At 45.8% G+C, this 17240-nt stretch overlaps 1 protein-coding gene across 1 annotated transcript in view; it reads left to right on the forward strand.

Annotated features, from left to right (window-relative positions):
* The window catches only part of SNRK (SNF related kinase), a 55477-nt gene that overhangs the window by 25646 nt on the left and 12591 nt on the right, over positions 1 to 17240 (forward strand). The gene's annotated exons all lie outside the window — the stretch shown is intronic.

Raw genomic sequence — 17240 nt, forward strand, 5'->3', positions numbered from 1 at the left:
TCTGCTTGTTCCTGCTGGGTAAGTAGCAGGGTGATAAAGAGTTGATCCTACTAATGGTCATCTTGATGCAGGTTCACGAATCCTCCTGCCAGCTGGGTTTTGGACCCTGGATTCCTCCATCAGTCTGATCCTACCTGCTCTCTGCCTACTTCACCACACATACAGCCCAGGGCTTGGGGGGAGGGCGGGTGACCCTCATGCTGAGTGGGCTGGTGAGTCTGTGTGCTTTCAGAAAGTGTGATAAGTTGACTTTGCTGATTTGGAAAAAAGAGCGGGAATATCATCTCTGAAAGTCTCATGGCTGTCACCCGAATTCCTCTAGTAGAGACATTGTGGGAAATGTTTCGTTATTGCCTGTTGAGGACAGGCAGGAGGATGAATGAAGCTGTGCCTCTGTGGTACACAAAGCTCTCATGCCATTCTCGAGAGCTCGGGCTGTGTTAGAACTGATGGGTGAGGGGCTGGAGAGATAGCACAGCGGGTAGGGCGTTTGCCTTGCACGAGGCCGACCCGGGTTCAAATCCCAGCATCCCATATGGTCCCCTGAGCACGGCCAGGGATAATTCCTGAGTGCAGAGCCAGGAGTAACCCCTGTGCATCGCCAGGTGTGACCCAAAAAGAAAAAAAAAAAAAAAGAACTGATGGGTGCCCCATGAAGACGCTCCTAGTGAGTTTCTGAGTTGGTGGGGTGGTTTTTTGGGTGTTTTATGTTTTTCTTTTTGGTCAAAGCAGAATTGTGCAAGAGCCTGTTCTCTCCTTTATAAAGCAAAACCAAGGCAGCGAGATGGTTCAGAGGGAGCAGTTGCTTTGCATGTGGAAGACCTGGGTTCCCTCCCTGGTTCCGCATGGTCTCCTGAGCGTGACCATGAGTGAAACTTTACAGTGGGAAACTTTCTTAGGCCACAGATACAACTTTCCTGTCGTTATAGAACCTTGATGTTGTTTTCACCCCACTCACATATGAAAGCTTTTTTTCAAATTAAAATGAATTAAATTTGGTATTAAAGATGTTGCTTGAGGCGAGAGGTTTCCTTGCATTTCATAGGCCTGACCCGGTCACCCTGACAGCCCCTCTGCTCCCGAGCTTATGGACAGACTGCTTCAAAGTTGAAATATTTTGTCTTTTCGTTCATTATTTCATAAGCTGATATGCCATATATGTCATCGAAAACTAAATTACTTAAAATATGCTTCTATTTTAGTTTAGTGAATACATTGAAAAGATTTAGATTTAGAGTCAGTGTATATAGTTTTTTTCAGGTTAAAAACAAAACATTTTTGGGAATACACTTTTCATGAAGCATTTTAATGAAGAATTTTCATTCTACAGTAATGAGTATCTCCTCATGAATGTACAAAAATACTGGGATTATTTTCTTCATATTTCTGTAGTTTGTCCTACATTAAATATACCAACTCCCCCCCTCCCCCCCCGTTGCTCACTGTCACTGTCATCCCGTTGCTCATCGATTTGCTCTAGTGGGCACCAGTAACGTCTCATTGTGAAACTTGTTACTGGTTTTGGCATATCGAATATGCCACAGGCAGCTTGCCAGGCTCTGCCCTGTGGGTGAGATATTCTCAGTAGCTTGCCGGGCTCTCTGAGAGGGGTGGAGGAATCGAACCTGGGTCGGCCGTGTGCAAGGCAAACGTCCTACCCACTGTGCTATTGCTCCAAACCCCCCTGGTTCTCAGTAAGAGAAATATAGGGGAACTTCCTGTACTTGATCAGAGCATATACAAAAATCCTTCACCTAACATCATGCTGATTGGTTAATGAATGAACCATTTGGTGAAAGACTGAATACAATTCCCCATAAGTTCAGAAATAAGGCAAGGATGTCTGCTTTCATTTGAAGTAGTACTGAAAGGCGCACGACTGTTAGAAATAAAACTCTCCCCCTGCAGATATGATTGCTACATAAGACATCTCAAGGTAGCTACAGAACCTTCCCTAGATTCAGCAGGATCACAGGTGCAACACCAGCATATAAAATACAGACATTGGGGGCTGGGGAGGTAGCACGAGGGTCAGGGGCTTGTGGGATCCTGCTTTGCTCCTTGGTACAGTGTGGGTGTGGCTCCTTGATCAGCCCTGTGTGACCTGGAAGGACCCCACCACCGCCAGGTGTGGCCCTGCCGCTGGTTCCTGGGAGCACAGACCTGAGCACGGCTGCATCCATGGGCCCTCGTATTGAACCGTCTGGTTGGCTGACTGAGCATTGCTGGGAGTGTTCCGGGGCCCCGACTGCTACTTGAGGGATGCCCTCCTCCAAACCTGTTGCAGTTCTTTTTTTTGATTTTTGGGCTACACCCAGTAGTGTTCAGAGGTGGTTCCAGGCATGTGGTATCAGGGATGGAACTGGGGCTCTGGTGTGGAAAGCATCATCCCAGCCCTTTGGAACATCTCCTTGCCCCGCCTCCATTGCATTTCTGTGTACTGACAAAGTGTAGGGATTAAAATTTAAAACATTATTTTCATGTCATCTCAAAGTAATTGTCTGATAATACATAGATGAAACACTGCACTGAAAATTGTAAAATGCTAATGAAGAAAGTAAAATAGACGTACCTAGACACGTTAACGAACTGGAAAACCACACGACACAATACAGGTGCAAAACCTACGTTCCAGCCCATTGAGCTCCCTCTCTGGCCATGAATAATAGCCTTTTTTTTTTTTGGTCAGTTGCAGGAAGCAAACCCAGGACCTCACATGTGTAAGGCTTTGTTATCTACCCCCTTAAACATTTCTTTCTAACTAAGTATGTGCTTAAATATACAACCCAGCACTTTACTCCTGAGTGTTTGTTCCAGAGAAATGACTTGTTTTCACATATAACCTATGCATAAGGTTCATGGAAACTTTATTTGTAATAGCCCCAAATTTCGGACTACTGGGGGCAGAAGGGGGTAGGTGGCAGGGCATCAGTTGGTTAATGATTACCATGTGGTATGTCCTTGCTCTGGAATAGTAAGCAGCAATGAAAAGGAGCCAGCCTAGTAGAGTACTTTGAAAACACCACAAGGGAATGAGTTGTGCTGAGTGATCAAAGGTGATCTGGAAGGCTGTGCACTGTGTGGGGATCCCATTTGTTCAAATCTTTGTTAACAGAATTGCAGAGCAGGTTGGTGGTCGCCAGAGGTAATGGCTAGCTTGAAAGGGTTTCTTGCTGCAGTGGCAGAGCACTTCTGGCTGGACTGACAGAATCTGAGTCAGCCCCTGTGGTGCCAGGACCTACCCGTGCCCTACTCTGAAAGGGCGCTCCTGTAGAGCATTACCGGATCATCTGTCATCAGAACCACAAGGAAAAATCCGAATCCTCTCTTGAGCTGATCTGGTACACACCGCTGTGTCGACCACTTCATTCAGCATGTGGTGTGGTCACAGTGTCCTTGCAGTCTGGTGGCTGTTGTACAGGTCAGCGCTCGGAAGCAGGGAGCAAAGGGTTTTATAATAGCCCATGCTTGACTGTTGGTGCTGGGTTCTTGACTGAGAAATGTTATACGTACTATGTAGGTACCCTACATATGGGATTTACAAGCTAAACCAGCCTTTGTTGTTTTTAGTAAGAGGCCTGAAACATAAGGATGATTTATATGGTTTTTGTTTTTAGTGTTTTCCCTACCATTTTTTTTTTTTTTTTAGCTATGATGCTTATAGATCCCCTTGTTTTAACAAGACTCAGATAAAATGAAAAAATATGTTGACATTAGCCTGAAGAGTACAGTTTATTCATATTAGTTTGGTAAGATTTTAACTGGTGGTTCTCAACTCCCTACGTACCAGTTGAGTCGGAAGGAGGTTTAATTTAAAAACAGAAAACAAGGCATGCTGGAGCTCCCCTTTGGAGGTACTGATTCGGATAGTCTCAGGAGAGACTCACATTCCGAAGCTTCCACGGGGTTCTGATGTGTATTCAACCTTGCCTACCACTGATTTATAACCATAGATTTAAGTGTTTTTACTTACTAGTGGAAAAATAGGTTCCAGCATTTTAATTCAAGGAAACTAAAATAATGAGGATTACATTTTTTTTTTAAAAAGTTAAGCATCTTCAGTTTTAAAGAGTAAATGTGTATTTCTCCTTTACTAATGTTGGTAATTGTGCTTCTGTTCCCCTTTCCTTTTCTATCAGTCTGGAGTCATTTGGGAATAAGTCAGAGTCAAATTGCTAGTCCTGGGAAGTTTTTCTGCTGCTGGTCCAGCTCCCTGGAACTTCCAAGCCTTTTGGGGGTGCCCTAAGGTGTCCAGTCTCTTTGCCTACTACCACCCCCTGGTTTTCTGCTCAGGTGGCACCTGATGCTGCAGGTCGGAAGGTCACCTCACTGCTTCAGAATTGCTTTCTTCTTTCTCTGTGGGTTTCTGAGGGCTCGCTCTTCTACTAGTGTTAACTGGAAGGGTTTTGTCTTTTCAGGCAACCGTATTTCCCTTCTTTAAAATTCTGTGTGGAAAGACAAGCGTGTGCAGGCTTAATCAGTGCATCCTGGAATAGTCCTGGATCAACTGTGAATCAAATTTTCCCTCCTTCCCTCCCTGCCTTCCTCTTTTTTTATTTAAAGAACTGTGATTTACAAAGGTATTGATGTTGAGTTTCAGGCACATAATATTTCAACACCAACCCCACCACCAGTGTCAACTTCCCTCCACCACTTGTTCCCACATTTCCCCCCCCACCCCAGCCCCCCACCCCTCTCTCCTGCCTGTCAGCTTGACAGTCACATTACAAAGTTCTGGTGGCTGTAGCTTAGCTCTCATGTTTTCAGTGTTGTTGAATCTTTGTTTCGCACATTAGCCTCTGTGTGTGTGTGTGTGTGTGTGTGTGTGTGTGTGTGTTGGGGCCACATCAGTCTGTGTGTGTGCTGGGGCTACATCAGCCTGTGTCTGTGTGTGTGTGTGTATTTGGGCCACATCAGCCTCTATGTGTGTGTGTTGGGGCCACATCAGCCTCTGTGTGTATGTGTGTGTGTGTGTGTGTGTTTGGGGGCCACATTAGCCTCTGTGTGTGTGTGTGTTGGGGCTACATCAGCCTGTGTGTGTGTTGGGGCCACATCAGCCTGTGTGTGTGTGTTTGGGGGCCACATCAGCCTGTGTGATGTGTGTGTGTGTATGTGTGTTGGGGCTACATCAGCCTGTGTGTGTGTTGGGGCCACATCAGCCTTTGTGTGTGTGTGTTTGGGGGCCACATTAGCCTGTGTGTGTGTGTGTGTGTGTGTGTATGTGTGTGTTGGGGCTACATCAGCCTGTGTGTGTGTTGGGGCCACATCAGCCTGTGTTTGTGTGTTTGGGGGCCACATTAGCCTGTGTGTATGTGTGTGTGTGTGTGTGTGTGTGTGTGTGTGTGTGTGTTGGGGTTACATCAGCCTGTGTGTGTGTTTGGGGGCCACATCAGCCTGTGTGTGTGTGTGTGTGTGTGTGTGTGTATAATGGGGGCCCAAGGGTCTGGGGCTCTCCTTTGGGGAGGCACGCGTTGGGCTGACTGGCCCCGGCAGTGTGCCTTCAGCAGGAGCTGAGAGACCTTGGAGACTGGCGAGAGGGAGACGGAGTCAGGGGTCTCTGTGAGAGGCGGGCCAGGCCTGGTCGGTGCAGGGAGAAGCCACTGTGCTTACAGCTCCCTGGACCAGTGCTGCTCCACTGCTCGGGATTCTGAAGGCCTTCTGGGCAGTTAAAGACGGCGTCTGCGCGGGGACTGGCATGTGCCCCCCGCCCCGGGCCGACGTGCCCGCGCTCTCCTGGCCAGGCAGGCTTCTCCTTCCACTCGTTGCCCAGATGCTGGCTTCGCTCCAGCCACAACGCCTCCGCTCTGTGCTCTTAGTCACGTTCCACGGGCCCGGCCTGCCGTAGTGCCCTTGGTCTCCCGTTCCTGTGCCAGGCCCGTTCTTGCTCACATGCCTCCCTCCTGGCAGTGCCTCCCTTCCTCCTCCAAAGGCAGACTGTGCCCGCTCCACTGCTGCCTAGAAGTTCTGGTGAGATGGGGTCACGACAGCTCCAGCCTTTCGGACTGGGGAAGGCATTTGAGAGATGCGCCTGGGTGCCGGGTGGGGCGGGGCCCCAGACACTCTCGGAGTCGGCCTTCAGAGGGCCAGGTGGGGCCGAGGTCTCGGCCAGCCCATTTCTGGAGTGGCTGCAGACCGCTGTGTGTTTCCGTGGGGTTGCAGCTGCGGTCCGGGGTGGTGTTCAAAGATCACAGCCTCATTTTCCTCCCGAGGTACTGCTCTCCTTCTCCGTTGGAAATGTGTTCTTGGGAGTTTCTGCCCACCGTGGCAAAAACGGGGAGGAAGAGCAGACCCAGGCTTCTGCTCCCGCCTTTGTCTTATGTGCTTTTCAGCTGTGGTGAACTTTCGGGTTGTTGGTGTTCAGGGAACAGACCGACTTCTGCAGCAGGGGCCTTTTCCTTTGTGTCGCCTTTTAAGGTGAGCTAAAGGCAAATCAGGTTCCTGGTATTTATGTCGGTAACTGGCTCATTTCTTGGTGTTTCAGAGGCATGTGTCAGAGCATCCAGAACAGAGATTCTCAACCCCCGTCCCCACAGCCCCCAGCAGTGACACCTCAGACACAAACACACATGGAAAGAGTCTCTTTATGATCACTTCAGGTTACTTTGCACAGGAGCCCCCAGAGCTAAAAACATGGTATCTGCATATGTGCACATGGGTCTAGAGAAGCATAAACTTGGTAAAGAAAGTCTGGTTTGGAAAATAAAAAAATCCTGGTTTGTAAAATAAAAAGTAGATTTTTAAAAAATTTTACAAGCTAGTTAGAACAAACTTTTTAACAGTAACTTGGGAATCCTATTAGAGTACACAATGGCTGGTCAGGTTCAGAGCTCTTGACTGTCCAGGTGCGTTCCTTTTTTATTTATTTTTGGATGGAGGGAGGCAACCAGTGATGCTCAAGGCCGAGCACAGGGATCAATCCTGGCAGTACTCAGGGGACCACCAAGGGTGCCAGGGATTGAACCCGGGTCTGCCGCTTGCAAGGCAAGACCCTCCCTGCTGTACTATAGCTGTGGCCCCCGTGCAGACGAGTACTTGTAGTAATTTTAAGAACTGTGGAATCATGTGTTGACACCCCTCTCTATGGTTGTGCTGGGTTGGGCCTGGTCCAGCTTAAGTTATGGCAGGTGCTCGATTTCTGGGGAAACTGCCCTGTCCCATGGGGAAGTTGTGCAGTGGCCCTGGAGTCGGCAGGAGGGCGGCCTGAGAAGTGCTTTTTTTGTGACCTCCAAAATGGGTGGTTGGCTGCTTGGAGGGTCTGTGGCTTCCGTCAGTGGAATCTTCACAGGCTGATGTTGACTTGGATGGAGAAAGATGGTTAGTGTGTAACGGTACCTCACGGTGATTCATGTAAAAAAAAAATTTTTTTTTTAAAAAAGAAGGAGAAAGATGGAGAGTAGATGTAGCACAGGACACTGCAGCACTAAGGCGGGTCAGTGAGCAGAGATAGGATCGTGGCCCCTGCGTTGAATTGCCACTGTCCACGATCCCAGACACACACCCTTTTGTTTGCACTTCTTCCTCTCATCATTCTACCCAGCCTACTTTGTCTAATTTGATATTTGGAAGTGGTTTTTTTTTTTTTTCAGAAAGATTTTTATCTAGAAACTTTAGTAGAAAATAAATTGTAGGAGCCTAGATTTTGTGGAGCTGTCTGGTAAGCGGGGGGAAAAAAGAAATATTTGTGGAATAGGACCCTGTTTGGGGGTAGGTCCAGTTAACATCCACCTACATGTGGGTGTAGGGGTGCAGCCAGGCACAGAGTGGGCACACTCCTTGGTTGGATAAAAATAATGGAGGGTTGTCAGCTAAAAAAAGACGTGATGAGGTGCAGAGGACGTATGCCTTGCTTGCCTTTTCCCTTTGGAATTGGACGGGGTCATGCCAAGCTTCGCTCACTCCAGATGGCTCACTTGTCCCCCTTGCTCAATAGTGAAGGGCCTTGAGAGGGAACTGTGTGTTTGTTTGTGCCTTATCTGTGACCCATCCCCATTGCCTGGTAAACATGGCAAGCGCTTAGTGTTTACTGAAATGGATACGTAGTGCAGAGCTTGCTAAAGAAACAGGAATTCATAATTTTAATACTTACAAAGCTTAATTATAGCTGCTCTGCATGCCTTTTCCTGACCTCTGTGCTCACGTCATGATCCTTTTTCTGCCTTGTGTATGATTTTTGGGGGAGTGGGGAGTGTTGGACCCTACCTGGCTCTGCTCAGGGCTTACTCCTGGCTCTGTGCTCAGGGATCACTCCTGGCCACGCTCAGAGACTATATGTGGTGCCAGGGATTCCGCTGGGGTCAGCTTCAAGCAAGGCAAGTGCCTTAACCCCTGTATTCTCTCTCTCTCTCTCTCCCAAGAATGTATTTTTAATGAATTCCAGACTCATCCTGAGTTTCATAAAAGCAGTGATTTCTATCTTGAGAGAGAACCAGAAGTGCAATTTCCGAGGTGTTTTATGGACCATTATGAAGTGTTTCCCCTTTTAAATTGGGTATTATGCCTGGAGGTGAATAAAACATAGACCCATACTTATTTGATAGAATAAGTACAATATGCATAGAATTAAGTTTGGGAGCATAAAATACAAATGCAGAAGAGCGTCCTGGTTTTTGAACTTTTGACTGCTACCTAACTCAGTCAAGTTTTCTATATGAATACCAGGTAGCTTATTTTAACTTTATTTCAAGTGCTATAAACTTAGGAATATCATAGTGGAAAATGGGAAGCAAGGTTATGGGCTGGGCTGTTCTCAAAAGTACATCAAGTCATTAAGAGTGGAATGCTCTTGCAATTTATTGTTTTTTTTTTTTTTGCTTTTTGGGTCACACCTGGCTATGCACAGGATTTACTCCTGGTTCTGCACTCAGGAATTACTCCTGGCGGTGCTCAGGGGACCATATGGGATGCTGAGATTCGAACCCGGGTTGGCCGCGTGCAAGGCAAATGCCCTACCCACTGTGCTGTCACTTCAGCCCTGCAATTTTATTTTTTTAACCATCAAAAATAGACATTATAGAATATAGACCAAACACGATGGCCACACAGTGCCTCTGTTGCAAACCACAGCACCCAAAAGGAGAGAGAGATCAAAAGGGAATGCCCTGCCACAGAGGTGGGGTGGGGTGGGGGGGATGGGGTGGGAGGGTGGGAGGGATACTGGGAATACTGGTGGAGGGGACTGGGCACTGGTGGAGGGATGTAAACAAAATGCAAACATGAAAGCTCATAAGTTTGTAACTGTAACTGATGGTGATTCACTAATAAAAAATAAATAAGATAGACATGATAGATATTTCATATGGCTTGATAGTTTTTTAAGCCCATTTTGGGTTATTAACAGTTTGTACATATTATCTTTTTACCGATATTGGAAAGTAGTTACAGCTAACTGAGACTTCATGTAGTCTCTGGGTGGTCTGATGGCCAATTTTGTATCCAGTAATAAGTCATTTCTACAGCACTGGAATGATAACAAATTCTTTAAGAACTAACACGTATGCATACAATTGCTGTTCGAAACATTAAATACCAGTTCACTAGATTCTTATATTCTGGCATCCAGGGAGTTGTATTTTCTTCACTTTAAGGGTTTTGGGGAGGGGGGTTATGATTTTGGCTGCACCTGACAGTGCAGGGTGTTACTCCCAGCTCTGCTCGGGGGACTAGGTGGTACCTGGGATCAGCATTATGCAGGGCAAGAACCTTTAACCCCTGTCTCTGCCTTCTCTCTAACCCTTGAGTTTTTACGGAGATTTCAGACCAATGGTCTTCATTTACTAATTGTGTAAGTTCATTGGATCTAGTCTTCTTAAGGAAGATCTGTGATCCATTAAAACTTTGAGATTACACAAATTGGTTCTTGTTTGGATTCTTGCCACAGCTTTAGAAAGGGTTTCTCCTGGTCTCGGTTTCTAGGTGGTCTGCTCTGTGGCTTAAGAGACTTCGAAAGTCACCATGGGATGGAAGCGCAGCTCTCCCCAGTAGACCCTCTTCCGAAGAGGAATAGTTGGTGAAAAATTTAGTAAATTTGTAGTAGGAGCACATTCTCCTAGTGTGTCACCAGGCTGATGGCCCTGATGTCCACATTTTTAAAGTATTTTTAATAAACGAACATTTCAAATGTTGTGATCAGTGTTATCATAAAATTGGACAAAAGCTAGAGGGTTTTTTTTAAATGTATGCTTATAGAAGAAAGTATTTTGATAAGACTTTTTTTTTTTTTAGAGATCTGATTTTGGGAAGGTTTGAATTCGTAACTGATTCTGCGTCATTGAAGTATTTAGAAATACCTGGAGGGGTTGTTCTGGCCACGTGGCAATTTCATGAGAGCCGGAGCACCCAGACGGACTGTCTGGGAATGTACCTGTGCTAGTGACTCACGGTGCCTCTGACTGACTTCCATGTCCCCTTCTCGGGAGCCGCGTGTTTGCTATTTGTCCCGAAGCAGGAGAATACCAGCATGAGTTGGCCAGCAGCACCTTCCTGAATCAGCATTCTTCTCTTTCTTTCTCTTCTCTCTTTCTCTTCTTTCATCACATTTCACCAGAGTACTGGGGATTCTGAGGGAACACCATTGAGTTCAGGGTTTGGATTTTCATAATCCTTGATGGAAATCATTTGTGATAAAATTGAACATGGTTTTTACTCTTGTTATTTTATATATATATATATACACAGACAAACACATATACATACATATACACATTATATGTGTGTATATATATACATGTATATATTTAGAGAGAGAGAGAGAGAGAGAGATTAGAGATTATCCTTTGGATGCATTAAAGGAATCTAGCAGAATTGGGTGCCTGTAGACCACAGCAAGAGTTGCTCTCAGTTAGGCATGGCTAGGCTGCTTAGGTGGTGGAGGTTGAGGTTGGGAGGCATGGGATAATCTCGGAGGCAGTGCTCAGGGACCTAGGAGCCACCATGCCCAGTGACATTCAGCCAGTGGGGCCAGATGCCTTAGTACTGCCAGGCCAAGCACTGGTGCAGTACTAAGGCATCTGGCCCCACTGCCTCCGACATTATCCCATGCCTCCCAACCTCAACCTCCACCACCTAAGCAGCCTAGCCATGCCTGACTGAGAGCAACTCTTGCTGTGGTCTACAGGCACCCAATTCTGCTAGATTCCTTTAATGCATCCAACAGCATGCAGTGCCAGGATTGAACTTCAGTCCTCATGCTCACGGGGCGCTCAGTGGCATGCAGTGCCAAGTTTGAACTTAGGTCCTCGTGTTCACAGGGTGGCATGCGGTGCCAGTTTGAACTTAGGCCCTCATGCTCACAGGGCGCTCAGTAGCATGCGGTGCCAGGATGGAGCCTGGTTCCGTGTGCTCTCCGGGCGTCCTCCCTGATTGCTGAGCTAGCTCTCTAGCTCCGAGGCTTTACCAAAAGTTTCCTTACCTTTATATGTCTGTAAAAAGATTTCTGCTTATTCAGTTAGTATGTACACATCAAACTGTTCCATTACTGTCACTGTCACTGTCATCCCGTTGCTCATTGATTGGCTTGAGCAGGCACCAGTAACATCTCCATTGTGAGACTTGTTACTGTTTTTGGCATACCAGATATGCCACGGGTAGCTTGCCAGGCTCTGTACTTTTTTTTTTTTTTTAATCGAGTAACATTCTCATAAGATAACCCACATAATATGGTAGTTTCTTAAATAAGAAACTACTTTTCCTTGCAGGTTGATCTCTTAGACCTTGGAGTTACTCGGTTTATTTGTTTGTTTTTTTGTTTGTTTGAATCGGTGATAGGGTGTTTGCTCAGCTGCTCACTCAAGAGATTACCTGCCAAGTGGAAGTGTCCACATTTTGGAGCAGAGACAGCTAGGATGCGTCAAGCCAGGTGACTCTGGCCAAGGAGTTCCAGCTAATTCAGTGGCCAGGGTGGGATCTGAGTGCGGCCTCCGCGGCTGAAGCCCAGGTGTGCTCTTTCCACGAGGCTGTAGTGGACATCATCCCATGGTGGCGACATTTCAGCTTGGCTTATCTCCTCCCCCCACCCCCTGCCCCTGTCAGTGAAGTTCTCTTTCTGGCAGGCTCTGCCTGTGAAGTGCCTGTTGAGAGGGCCAGCTGGGAGGGTGTCAGCTGCTGTCTGCTTTGGGTTTGTGTGGACGTGCGCTGTCCCACGGCGTGCAACTGGCAACCTTTGACTTGCTGAACTTTTTTCCTGTTTCCTTTTGAGTTGAAGAAAACAAACTTGCACAAGGCCTTGAACATCTGACTAAAACTCAGTGTGTCTACACTGACAAAAACTTAGTTTTCCTTCTGCTTTACTCTACTCTAGAGGGTCCCAAACTTTTCTGGTGTGCCACCCTGCTGTCAGGGAAGGGAAAACAAAACAAAACAAAACAAAACAAAACAAAACAAAAGCAGCGGAAATTCATCTTCACTGAGTGGACAGACAAAGCATTCCAGAGTTGCACCAGAGGTTCCTGCCATGGCCCCTGGATTATTCCAGAGCTGAAGGGTGGCTCTCACCCCCTTTGGGGAGCACTTCTCTTTGGAGGGGGGGGGGGGAGAAAATGGCTCATTTGCAGAAGTACTGCTTTTTCTTTGGTTCTAGAGCTTTCCATTTTGCAACGTTGTCAAACAGGTACTCCCCTGGTACGGGGGGCCTCCTCTGAGCTCGGGGGACCTCTGAGGCAAGAAGTGAACAGGAGAGCATCTGCCATCACAGCTCATCCTGCTGGTAGCCCAGCTCAGAGGACAGTGAGTGCATGTGGTGGTGGGGGGACAGGGCCGGGGGCTTGAGAAGGGAAGAGGGTCAGTGGCCAGAGCCATTGTGGATTCTTAGCACAGGACCTTACAGGAAGTTGTAAGCACAGGACCTTCTGCTCTCTGACCTGGAAGTCGGCACCCACAGGGTGGGTGACGTCCTGAGTTTCAGTTGGGTGGGTGGAGGTGCCCTTGACCAGGTGGTCAAAACACACATGGGGGCAAGTAGGTTTGGATGGAAGATGATCACCTTGGGGCAGCGTTGACCTTGGGAGTCCTCAGGGGACATTTAGATGCCTTCAGATCTGGCAAAGAAGTTTCTTGCAGTAGGGATGAGGAGATGACGTTCTTTCTCAATTCCTTTTGTTGTTATTTAAGGGAAAAAGTGATTTCTTGTTGAGTAGAGTCGTGGTAAAACCAGGATTAATGGAGGTAATCTGGAAATAGGAACTTGTCCACATAGTCCATTCCTCTCCTGCCTTCCCTCCATCCTTCAGTGACCTGACAGTTTCCCCTTTCGGACCCGTTTCTGGGCAGTTTCTAAGATCAATCACTCATCTCGTTTGGATCAAGAAAATTACTTTGCAGAGCTGTGGGTGATTAGAATGCAGCTGAGTGGTTCTTACTGTATAAAATAAGAAATTCAGATCAGTGGCCTGAAGTGATTAAGTTTATGAATGTCACCCAAGAAACGAAGGCCCTGGGACCTACACTTTTCTGGAACAGTTCTTTCTATTCTCAGAAAGTGTTGCTTCTTACATTGGCGGTGGGTCAGATGCCCATGGCTGGTGACCACAGTTGGAACTGAAAAGTGGTGGCACCGATCCTGCCAGTTGTAAGTGAAATAGTAAAAGGTGCTAGTTTCTACTTCCTCTGTAGTAGTTTTAGCACGTTCTCTTTCCATTGCTGCTCGCATGACTCATGGTTAAAGTGATAAAAGTCAGAGGAGAAAATAGAGGTTTCTACCTAAAACAGTCCTCATGTTTTTCTATTCTTAGTACTTTGTGATTTCTGTTCTTTCATTTGTCACCTAGATTATTCTCTTCAGAATGATTTTTTTTTTTAGAAAAGTTCTTAGTAATCATGATATTCCCACCCCACCCTTTTGTCCATTATTTTGTATCAAATTAATTATTAGCATATTCATTTATCCTGTTTCGGTCTTTTGTTTGCCTGCCTCCATGCCTAAGATGAATTTTGTAATATAACCGCCCCCCCTTCCGGCTCTGGATATAGCTCAATTCAGTTGTGTATGAGAAACTGACTCCACTGAACATCAGTGGTTAAGACTAGGGCACCTTTTTGGGCCGTCATTTCCTCTTTGCTAGAGAGTGGCCAGGGAAGGGGACCAGTAACTCCCACCCTTTATGCTAACAAAAGCTTCGTTATCTTTCCTTCTCAGAATTTTGTACGGTGAGGGGGATACTTAGCCAAAGAACTCTTGAGTGATGTTTTCTTTTTCTGTTTTTTATAAATCACGGGCTGAAATCAAAACATATGCTACAAATAGTAGTTAACAATGTCGAGCTTGATTTTTTTCAGGTGGTTAATATATGTTGCCTTGTTTAATAGGGTCTGGGTCCACACCAGGTGGTGCGTGGTGACTGTTCTTGGCCCTGGGCTTGGGGGCCAGTCCTCACAGTACTTAGGGTCCATTCCCAGCTGTGCTGTGGGAACTCCTCCATGGGGCTTCCTGATGCAGGGCCACATGCTCAGCCCATTAACCTCTCTACGGGCCACCTTGTTTAGTGTGACAGGTTTTTTTTTTTGTTTGGGTTTTTTTTTTTTTTGCTTGTTTGTTTTTTTGCTTGTTTGTTTTTTTGCTTTTTGGGTCACACAGGGGTTACTCCTGCCTCTGCACTCAGGAATTACTCTTGGCAGTGCTCAGGGGATCATATGGGATGCTGGGAATCGAACCCAGGTCTGCCGCATGCAAGGCAAACGCCCTACCCGCTGTGCTATTGCTCCAACCCTGTGACAGTTTTTTAAATGAGAATAATGTAAAGTCTCCATTCCATACAGCTCTCATCTTACCTTCCTTTTCTCCTTCCCACTTGATCAGCGTCATTGATCTCTTGTGCTCAGACTGAGGCTGTGAGCTGCAGCTTGGGAATGTGTTTTTGTTTTATTAGCATGTTGAGGCTTGTTTTCAGTGGAAAAGATCATTTAAAATACCGGCTAACATGAGCATGGAGACAGGTGCCGACACTCTCCCCTCATTTGTGAAGGGAGTGAAGTAGGTGACCGTTCCCGTCCATTTCTGTGTGACTCGCCAGCAGTCCTTCCCTATCATCAGTGTTGGTTTTCCTTCTCAGCTCATGTTAGGCCTTCTGGGGCTTAGCTGCTTTTTGTTACTGCCCCCCCCCCCCAGCAATCTCTCTTGACGTGCTCTGGGAGCTCTGGAAAGTTAAGGGGTGCATGCTCCTCTCTCCTTGCTCGGCCTGGCACAGTCTCCTAGGATGCTTTGCTGGCACCAGGCTACAACCTGGTACCGAACATGGCTTCTGTTTCAGTTCTCCGATGCCTACCACAACTCCCCATTCTAAAGAAGGGGAACCCATTTTTCAATATCTTAGCTACACCTTTCATTGCATTGAGTGCTGTTTTCTCTTTCCTTTGACTCTGAGGATGAAAAAGTAAAAGGATTTAAACACAGACAGTGGGAGGGAAGAAGTCGAGGAGTAAACGACCCTTGAACAAGCAGGTTGACTCCTGAGAGGATCCTTTGCCCTTTCTAAGACTCTGCTTCCTTAATTACTCTGCCCTTTTCTCGCTGAAATGCTACAAATTATGTCCTTTACCTTTGCAAACTGCTTGGCATAGAATTATATTTCTAAGCCTCAACTTCTAAGCATTAGCCATATTAAGCGATTATTTGAGCCTGATTAGGAAATAGTGGAAGCAGAGTCCATATGTGTGTATTTTATTTTTCTTTCCTATTCTTCCCACTGTGCACCTCAGCCTAACAAACAAAATGTGTTAGTTTGCCTGGGCAAATGATCCTGAAGAAAACATTAAATTAAATTAATGTTTTTTTGTTTTGGGGCCCACACCTGGCTGTGCTCAGGGCTCATAGCACCCAAGGATCAGTCCTGGTGGACTTGGAGGACTGGAGGGGGTGCCTGGGATGGAACCTGGTTGGATACATGCGAGACATGTGCCTTATACTTTGTACTATCTCATTTTCACTCTGTCACTTTATCACTGTATCACTGTCATCCCGTTGCTCATTGATTTGCTCAAGCGGGTACCAGTAATGTCTCCATTGTGAGACTTGTTGCTGTTTTTGGCATATCAAATATACCACAGATAGCTTGCCAGGCTCTGCCATGCAGGTGAAATACTCTTGGTAGCTTGCTGGGCCCTCCCAGAGGGGCGGAAGAGTTGAACCCAGGTCGGCTGCATGCAAGACAAATGCCCTACCCGCTGTGCTATCGCTCCAGCCCAATATCGCATTTTAAATAAATAATTTACTTTGTTGCTGTTTATGTGACAGAAAAGAAAGTTTTCTTTAAGAAATTTAGGTTATTGTTAGTTGTATAGTTGATATCTGGAGTTGAGCCAACTTGTCAAACATCCATGGTCCAACTTGGAGACCCTGAAGAGCCCAGGGTTTAGACTGAATCTTTCTCTTGTATCTTTCATCTCATTGATATAAGTGTATTAATTTGTTGGATTTTTCCATCTGCTTCATTAATTTCCATGGGAACATCCTTAGTAAATATTTATCATACATCCTAAAAATTGCAGTGTATTTGACTTCGGGTTTTTTTCTTCCTTTCCCTCTTTGTTTAGTTAAAATCAGGAAAAGTATTTTATTAACAAGTTTTAATTTCCTTTGAAAATAACATAATTTATGTGATTTGGGGTGTTTTGTCTAAATGATAAATATGCATATTAACTTGCCCTTCCAGTCTTCTCTAATTTTTTGTGGTCTAAAAGGTGTCTCAAAATGATCCTTTGTCAGATTTATATAGTCACGTTTATAGTTAAGCTTCTGGAATGAATGAATGACTTGCGTTCTTTCTAAGTGGTTCATCCTTTGCATCTAATTTCCCCCCCTTCTGGTTTTTGGTTTTTATTTAGTGGCAGGAAGTCATAGGGGGGTTTATTTATAGGAGTTAGTCTAATGTCTGTCCTAATGGTTTAGCTAGTTCAGTCTTACAGCTGGTAACAGAAAGCCTTATGCAGAATACTGAAAAAATGGTCGCCAAGCCTTTGCTGGAATACTTAACTATGATAGGAAACTTACCACCCTTTTCCATACGTTAGCAGCTTTATTAAGTAATTTGTACTATATTTTAAGCAAAAGTGTGCCTCCAGGTTGCTTTTACCTTTGTTCCCAGTTCTTTCCTCTGAAGTCTCTCTGAGCTTTAATTTCTTAACTATCATATCATCATAACTTCATCTGATCATTTCATCTGCTCTTTCTTACCTGGATTGATGTGAAGAACAACCAAGATAATGGTGGCTTTCAGCAAATACTCTGCATATCTCATTTCTTAATCTCTCAT

Source organism: Sorex araneus, chromosome 4 (assembly GCF_027595985.1).
Source record: "Sorex araneus isolate mSorAra2 chromosome 4, mSorAra2.pri, whole genome shotgun sequence".
In the NCBI taxonomy this organism is placed as follows: domain Eukaryota; kingdom Metazoa; phylum Chordata; class Mammalia; order Eulipotyphla; family Soricidae; genus Sorex; species Sorex araneus.